Here is an 8,149-nt window from a genome sequence, read left to right as displayed (position 1 = left end):
TTTTACAAAGGAATTCATTCTTAGGGAGACCATATTTCCCTATGTTGAATATGAGATGCCTGGTAAAATTACTCATATTCAAGTGCATTCAATGGAAATCAATCAGAGCTGGACTCCCATTCACTACTGGAGGGCCAGCAGCTGGCAAGCAGGGGTCCAGCCAGCAGCAGCACCTGCCGGTACTGATTTCTGTCTTTGCACTTTTTAAGAAAAAGTTGAGACACCTTAGAAGTGCTTAAATACAGGACTGTCCCATTAAAAACAGGCTATCTGGTCATCCTCAGCATTGTGAGTATCCTCATTTTACAAATGAGGAATTAAGGAAATAGCAGGGAAGTCCTGAATCAAAATTAAACCAATTTTGCTGGTAGAAAATTCCACTGAAAACTGCCAAAACCAGCCATTTCCCATGGAGGATTTCAATGTAGATGAAGCATTTTTCATTTTATTTATTATAAAATAGTAGTAGTATAATGCCACAGATGAAACCCAGCAGTCTTGGCTCCTAGTTCTCTGCTGTAATCACTAAATACACTGCCCTGTAAGAAAGCAGCCATGAATATAGAACTGTACAGTTGGTGTAGATCCTTTGCACTGTTTGATTTATTTTATTGGATGTCACATTCTCATCCATTTATCATTTTGTTTTCTTTCAGCAGTTACTCCTGCAAAACTGTACGTGTCAAGACTCACTGGGAAGCCTCAGTCACAAGTGAGTGCTCTGTGGTGCTGTTTATTCACCTCACCTTTTCAATTAGCAGATGTGCTATTGTGGAAAAAACATCCGGGGCTCAACCAGTGGATGTGTTTCCTCTCTATTGACTTGATCAGAAAACTGCAAAATGACTGTTTTGCCAGCAGACATGTCAGACTCAACCAGCCTTGCACGTGTTTGCCTGGAGAGCAGCCTGGTTAAACCTTTTGAGATCTGGCCTGTTGCTGCACCTGGACATAAAACAGCTCCTGAATTATGGGGGCACTTCATTAGTATCTCAATATTTTACAGCTTCAGAGGATTCCACACCCTCCCGTAAACCCAATTGTAATCTCTGCCTTTAACAGGCGGGTAAGGAAAACGACTATTCTATAGTCTGTTGAAGGTTTACTGCATCAGCCTATGAAGCAGTTGGTGCTGGAAGAGGAGTGCGGGACGAGGCAGTCTGCTTCTCTGATCCCGGGTAGCCATCTGTGTTCTTCACTTTTCAGAACTGAAGCCAGTCTGCCTGCAGTTTCATATGCACGATCATACGCCAGCATGTATGAGGAATAGGGATTAAAGTAATGGGCAGAGAGAGGTGGGTTCTTGATTGTGCCATACATTGTGCCTACAGACGGCAACAAGAAGATCCCTGACTTCAAGAGCTTTCAATCTAAGCACGTAAGAACATAAGAACGGCCATACTGGGTCAGACCAAAGGTCCATCTAGCCCAGTATCCTGTCTGCTGACAGTGGCCAATGCCAGATGCCCCGGGGGGCGGGAGGGTGAACAGAAACACTTATTCATTGAGTGATCCCTCCGCTGTCATCCATTTCCAGCTTCTGACAAACAGAGGCTAGGAACACCATTCCTATCCATCCAAGCTCATAACCATTGATGGACCTAACTTCCATGAATTTATCTAGTTCTTTTGAACCCTATTAAAGTCCTGGTCTTCACAACATTCTCTGGCAAGGAGTTCCACAAGTTGACTGTGCTCTGCATGAAGAAAAACTTCCTTTTTTTGTTTTGAACCTGCTACCTATTAATTTCATTTGGTGACCGCTAGTTCTTACATTATGGGAACAAGTAAATAACTTTTCCTTATTCACTTTTTCCACACCAGTCATGATTTTATAGACCTCTATCATATCCTCCCTTAATCTCCTCTTTTCTAATTTAAAAAGTCCAAGTCTTTGTAATCTCTCTCCATATGCCACCCGTTCCCTAATCCCTAATCATTTTTGTTTCCCTTTTTGAATCTTTTCCAATGCCAATATATCTTTTTTGAGATGAGGCAACCATATTTGTACTCAGTATTCAAGATGTGGGCATATCAGGGATTTATATAGATATTCTCTGTCTTATTCTCTATCCCATTTTTTAATGATTCCTAACATTGTTTGCTTTTTTCACTGCTGCTGCACATTGAGTGGATGTTTTCAGAGAACTATTCATAATGATTCTAAGATCTCTCTCATGAGTAGCTGTAGCTTAATTAGTCCTCATCATTTTGTATGTGTAGTTGGGATTATTTTTTTCCAATGTGCATTACTTTATATTTATCAACAGTAAGTTTAATTGCCATTTTGTTGCCCAATCACTTAGTTTTGTGAAACAAAATACAGGACTATGTAGCACTTTAAAGACTAACAAGATGTTTTATTAGATGATGAGCTTTCGTGGGCCAGACCCACTTCCTCAGATCAAATAGTGGAAGAAAATAGTCACAACCATTTATACCAAAGGATACAATTTAAAAAAAAAAGAACACATATGAAAAGGACAAATCAAATTTCAGAACAGAAAGGGGATGCGGGTGGGCGGGAAGGTAAATGTCTTTGAGCTAATGGTATTAGAGGTGATAATTGGGGAAGCTATCTTTGTAATGGGTAAGATAACTGGGGTCTTTGTTGAGACCCACGCGTAGAGTGTCGAATTTTAGCATGAATGACAGTTCAGAGGATTCCCTTTCAAGTGCAGATTTAAAAGGCTTCTGAAGCAGGATGCAGGTAATTAAGTCGTTGAGACAATGTCCTTTCTGGTTGAAATGGCAAGAAACTGTTTTTTCTTTGTGATCCTGTCTGATATCTGTTTTGTGGGCATTGATCCTTTGGCGAAGTGTCTGAGACATTTGTCCAATGTACAAAGCAAACAGACACTTTCAGCACACGATAGCATAAATTATATTTCTGGATGCTCAGGAATATGTATTCTTGATCTTATAACTCACTTGGTTAGGTCCAATAATGGTATCAGCAGAGTGAATATGTGAACAAAGCTGGCAACGGGGTTTGTTGCAAGGGAAGGTACCAGGGTTGGTATTAGTGTGGTATGTCCTGTGGTTGTTGGTAAGAATCATCTTGAGGTTAGGTGGTTGTCTATAGGAGACTGTGGGTCTGTCTCCCAGAACCTTTTGGAGTTTAGTATCCTGTTCCACTATAGGCTGTAGTTTATTGATAATGTGTTGGACAGGTTACATAGTCCTGTATTTTGTTTCAGCTACACCAGACTAACACGTTTACATTTCTATCTTAGTTTTGTGAGATCTTTTTGAAGCTCTTCGCAGTCTGCTTTGGTCTTAACTATCTTGAACAGTTCAGTATCATCTGCAAATTTTGCCACCTCAGTGTTTACCCCTTTCTCCAGATCATTTATAAATAGGTTGTATAGAGTTGGTCCCAGTACAGAACCTTGGGGCACCCCACAAGTTACGTCTCCACATTCTGAAAACTTACTATATATTCCTATCCTTTGTTTTGTGTCTTTTAACCAATTATCTGTCCATGAGAGACCTTCCCTGTTATCCCATGACAACTTACTTTACTTAAGAGCCTTTGGTGAGGGACCTTGTCAAAGACTTTCTGGAAATCTAAGTATACTATATCCAATGAATTCCCCTTGTCCACATGCTTGTTGACCCCCTCCCCAAAGTACTGTAAGGGTATGTCTACACTACAGAGAAGACTGAAGCTGCTGCTGTTGATTTTCCAGGGTTTGAATGAGTGGGTCTAGTTAAGACAGCTCATTCGAACTGTGAGGGATGGCGCTCCAGTCAATGCCGGTAGTTCTATGAGGTGTACGGGAAGTCGAAGGAAGAGTGTTCTCCTGCAGCGTGGACAGCACCAAAAGTCGACTTAAGGTACTTTGACTTAAGCTGTGCAATTAACGTAGCTGAAGTTGCATATCTTAATTTGACTTTGTCCCACAGGGTAGACATACCCTAGTACGGGTGGGCAATAATTTTTGACTGGGGGCCAGTTCAGAAATTTTTGAAGTGGCCCTGGGCTGCCCTGGGAGGGGCAGGGCCTCAGGCAGAAGGGGTGGGGCCAGGACACTTCTGTGATTCCCTGCTTATAGACCCTGATTGATCTGGGACTGGGGGAGCATGTGAAATTTTGTCTCTACCCCTCCCCCCCACTCTGCAAGAAAGTCCCGCGCTTAGAGTCACCCGCCAGCTGAGCAACAGTCTCTAAGGGTATGTCTACACTACAGCACTATTTCGAATGAACTTATTTTGAATTAGTTAATTCGAAATAAGCTAATTTAAAATAACGCATCTAGACACAAAAACTAATTCAAAATAGCGTTTTTCTCATTCAAAATAGTGCATCCACATTGAGTGGACCCTGAATCGAAGGTAAGGCTGGCCGGAACCAGTGCCAGCAGGGCATCAGGGTCGGACTGAGTGTGTGGGTCTGCTGCCTCAGGCTATCCGAGGTCTGTGCTTAAAGGGACCCGACCCCCCCATCCCAGACAGACAGTTCTCAGGTTTCTCTGCTTGCTGGTCTACCTCGCTGAGGGACAGCAAAGCATTTGTATCTCGGAGTGCTCTGCTCGCCCTCACTCGGGACACCACAGCATTCTGCAACATGGAACCAGACCTGCCACCGGGGACTCTTGCTTCATCTCGTGGACACGTTGCCAGCAGCCTGGCTGCACTGTTGGCAGGCTGCCATCCGGGAGGACCATCGAGGGACTGTCAGGATCCAGGGGGCCCTGCGGGAGAGCTTCCACCCTGAGGAGCGTTAACAGTCTCTCCGGTCTGCCCCATTGGGGTCTTGTGCTCCATTCCTCCCTCTTGTCCTTCTACTTACCCTTCCCTAGCCCCCCCTTCCTGATGTTAAATAAAATACACGTATTTTCAAAAATAGAAACTGTCTTTATTTAACACAACTGGGGGGGGGGGGGATGAACCTCTGGGGAGACGGGGGAAAACTGGGAGGAGGGAGCTGGAAGGGGGAAGAAGGGGGAGGGGAAGCTCAGCACTCGGGGTTGGGGGTCTTGCCGGGCCAACTGCCTCCCAGCACCACTGGGGAGGGGGCCTCGGTGTCCCCTGGGGGATGGGGAGGAGCGTGCGGAGGTTGAGGTGGGGGGTGTGGAGATTGAGGAGGCAGAGGTGTGAGGGGGGACAGGAGTGGGAGGAGGAACAGTAGCTGCGGGGGCAGCAGGCGCAGGACTGGTACGGGGAAGCATGCTCTGCACCAGGGCCTGCAGGCACGACCCTGGGCAAGCAGCTCCCGCTGGAACTCCCGGTTGTCCTGCGCCTGCTGCTCCATGATCCAGGTCTGGGCTCACAGGGCCTGCAGGTGCTGCTCTCGATACCCCTGCCACGTGGTGGTCCTGCTGAGGCCACGGTTGCCGGAGCATGTCCCGGGTGGGGTGGTGCGCCCTGCACGAGCAGCTGGTGCGGCTATAGAGAAAGAAGAGAAGTGGTCAATTGTCCCTGGGGACACAGCGGATGATGCTCAGTCCCCCCTGTGAGGTGAGGGCGACCATGCCCTATACCGTCAGAGCTGATGTGCTTGCACAGAGTCCATGGTTGACATATCTGGCTCTGCCCGGGAGTGGGAGCTGCCCTGAGACCGCGCCCATGTCCCTGTGCTGTGTATAGTGCAGCTGGGGGGGGGGGGGAGGGAGATGTGCCCTGCCCCTGTGTAGAGGGGGCATGTGAAGGGAGGGCGCCCTGCTGTGTCCCGCCCCAAGGCCAGGAGCATGTCAGATCTCTTCACACAGAATGCTGATAGACAGCACCAAAACTCAAACTAAGCTATTTCGAAATAAGCTGTGCAATTGACGTAGCTCAATTTGCGTAGCTGATTTTGAGTTAAGCCCTGCTGTGTAGGCGTATCCTTGATGTCCCTGCTGAATCCAGGGAGGTTTGTAAAGATGATTATATAAGCAATGTGCTCTTAAAATACAATGTTTTGATTCAGTTTCACTTTATTTTGTTCAGCACTTCTGAATGTTTGGCAGTGATGTGTTGTAAAGTGAGTTATTTGTTATAAGCTTCTAGCCTTTAGGTCTGGAGTAGTTTTGCTGTACACTGCTTAACCACGGCTGTGTTCCACTCTTGCAGTAGCTGCAGTGCGGTAGCTGGTGGAGTGGCTGTTAGGCAAGAGAATAGCAACTCAGAAAGCCTGGTTATAAAAGACACCACAGAATTGCTGGGTTGTCCTGCTTCTCAGAATGGACTATCAATGCCACTCTGACACGCGCTGCCAGGTGTCCTCTTGTTTAAATAGAGTTGAATTTAGTTCATACTTTGGGTTAGGAAATGAAGGCTCAGTTATTCAACCCTCAGAAATGTAAGTTACCTGTACTCCAGAAAATACCTGGGTAAGGGAGAAAACAGCCCATGATGCTCTTCTAAGTCCCACCCACACAATAAGTTCCACCTGTGATTTACCAAAATGAGGCAGCAGCCAGAAGAGACAATGCATATTTCAAAAGGTGATCTGCCCATGACTCTGGTTTTGTTGAAATCCTATCTCAAGACTTACCCATGAGTTGTGACTTGTATCTAATAAACTTACTTACTCTAGTACTGGAGAATACTTACTCTACTTATGTATTTAAGTACTCTAGACAATATCTGCTGCCCATTGGTCTGTTTCTTCAAAGTGCTGATGATGCACAAGCTTTTGAGCTCGCTCAAATCCAGCCTGAATTTAGTGAGAGGTCGCAGCACTACGTTGCCTTGCAAGATTGGCCCTTTTAAAGACAAGGAGGTAACTAAAGAAGAGCTAGCAGTAGGCAGCACCAAAACAGCCCTTCACCTAAAACCAAAGGAGAGTATGAATTTTGGAAAAGCTGGAACAAGCTGTCTTTTCTTTCTTAGCCAGACACAAACGAATGGGAGACCCAGAGTTTCTAGAGGAATGGCCGGAGGGAAGGTTTCTCACCAGAGTGTGAATCACTGGCAAATGAGTCATCCTGACACTTATTTGGCATCTACCCTTCATAAATGTCAAGTGTAATAACAAAATGTTTTAATAAACATGTCAGAGTTGTTACATTTCAGACTTAGTGAAAAGGTTATGTGTTTGGGGCTGGAGAGGGGGAAACCAAACAAATCCCAAACACCACAGCCCATCACTGCTGAATTTCAGGAGAAATCCTGATCTGTCTGAGTTGAAAGCTCACTGCCAGGCTGATAAGTTAGTTAAAAAAGTAAATCCCAGTTGTCCTAGCTATTAAAATCTGCAGCACTACTGCATCCATGCTCATGCAGCAACAAATGGAAACAAGTTTTTAAGCCAGTCACTTCCTCACTGACAAGCCCTTGTCATGACATGACACTAGACTACAGTGTTTTTTCAAAAAAAGTGGCGTTTTTACGAAAAAACTTCCCCTGCATCTAGATTGCTGCTGCATCCTTTCGAAATTAAATGGAAAGAACGCGGCGGTTTTTCAACACGTTAAACCTCATTTTACAAGGAAGAACACCTTTTTTCAAAAGTGCTCTTTCACAACAAGGCGTTCTTGAATGCAAATAGGGCTTTTTCGAAAGAGAGCATCCTGATGCTCTCTTTTGAAAAAGTGGCTCAGTTTTTCAAAAGAAGAGGTTGCAGTCTCGACGCTCTCTTTTGAAAGAGGCTTGTAGTCTAGACGTACCCAGAGAGATGCTCTGACACCATCCTGCTCCCTGACATTTTGTTCATGGTTTCTTTTGTTTTTAGATGACAGCAAGGATCAGAGTTGTTTGGGGACCAAGTCCAGCAAATCAAGCGGTTGCCTCCCTGCCTGACTTTCCCTGAATATGTGCAATTGGTCGATATTTATTAAAAGAACAGAGTGCATCTTTTCACCGAGTAAGCTGCTGTCTTCCCACGCATCCTCCATTGCATTTAATACTCTTCTCTCCATCCGCTGCATAATCATTCCATTACGATTCCAAGGGAAAGAGGTAATTGGTTTCAAACGTTCCTGGCTTGACCAATTTATATTTTAATACTCTGTTGGGGACACGATGTTTACAATGGAGCACTTTAATGTTGCCTACATTACTGATTGTTCCCTGAGTGCTCGGTATAAAAATCTCCCCTCTCTCCCGTCAGCTATTTTTGTTTGACCTTGCATGGGCATATTAATATGGTGGTGCCTGTTGCTAAGTTGTTCTTAACTGAATGACTGTAATCATGTGTACAGTAGGCACAGCTCAGAGCAGC

At 45.0% G+C, this 8,149-nt stretch overlaps 1 long non-coding RNA gene across 1 annotated transcript; it reads left to right on the top strand.

Moving 5' to 3' along the window:
- The first annotated feature begins 653 nt into the window (after positions 1 to 653).
- LOC142820929 (uncharacterized) lies at positions 654 to 7,881 on the top strand. The gene is made up of 3 exons (XR_012897945.2): positions 654 to 712; positions 3,693 to 3,840; positions 7,661 to 7,881. It is a non-coding gene; the product is annotated as an uncharacterized LOC142820929 (long non-coding RNA).
- The last annotated feature ends 268 nt before the right edge of the window (positions 7,882 to 8,149 follow it).

Source organism: Pelodiscus sinensis, chromosome 28 (assembly GCF_052426305.1).
Source record: "Pelodiscus sinensis isolate ZL-2025 chromosome 28, ASM5242630v1, whole genome shotgun sequence".
In the NCBI taxonomy this organism is placed as follows: Eukaryota; Metazoa; Chordata; order Testudines; family Trionychidae; genus Pelodiscus; species Pelodiscus sinensis.
Note: the sequence above shows the minus strand (reverse complement) of the source record. Positions and strands in the feature narration are given on the sequence as shown.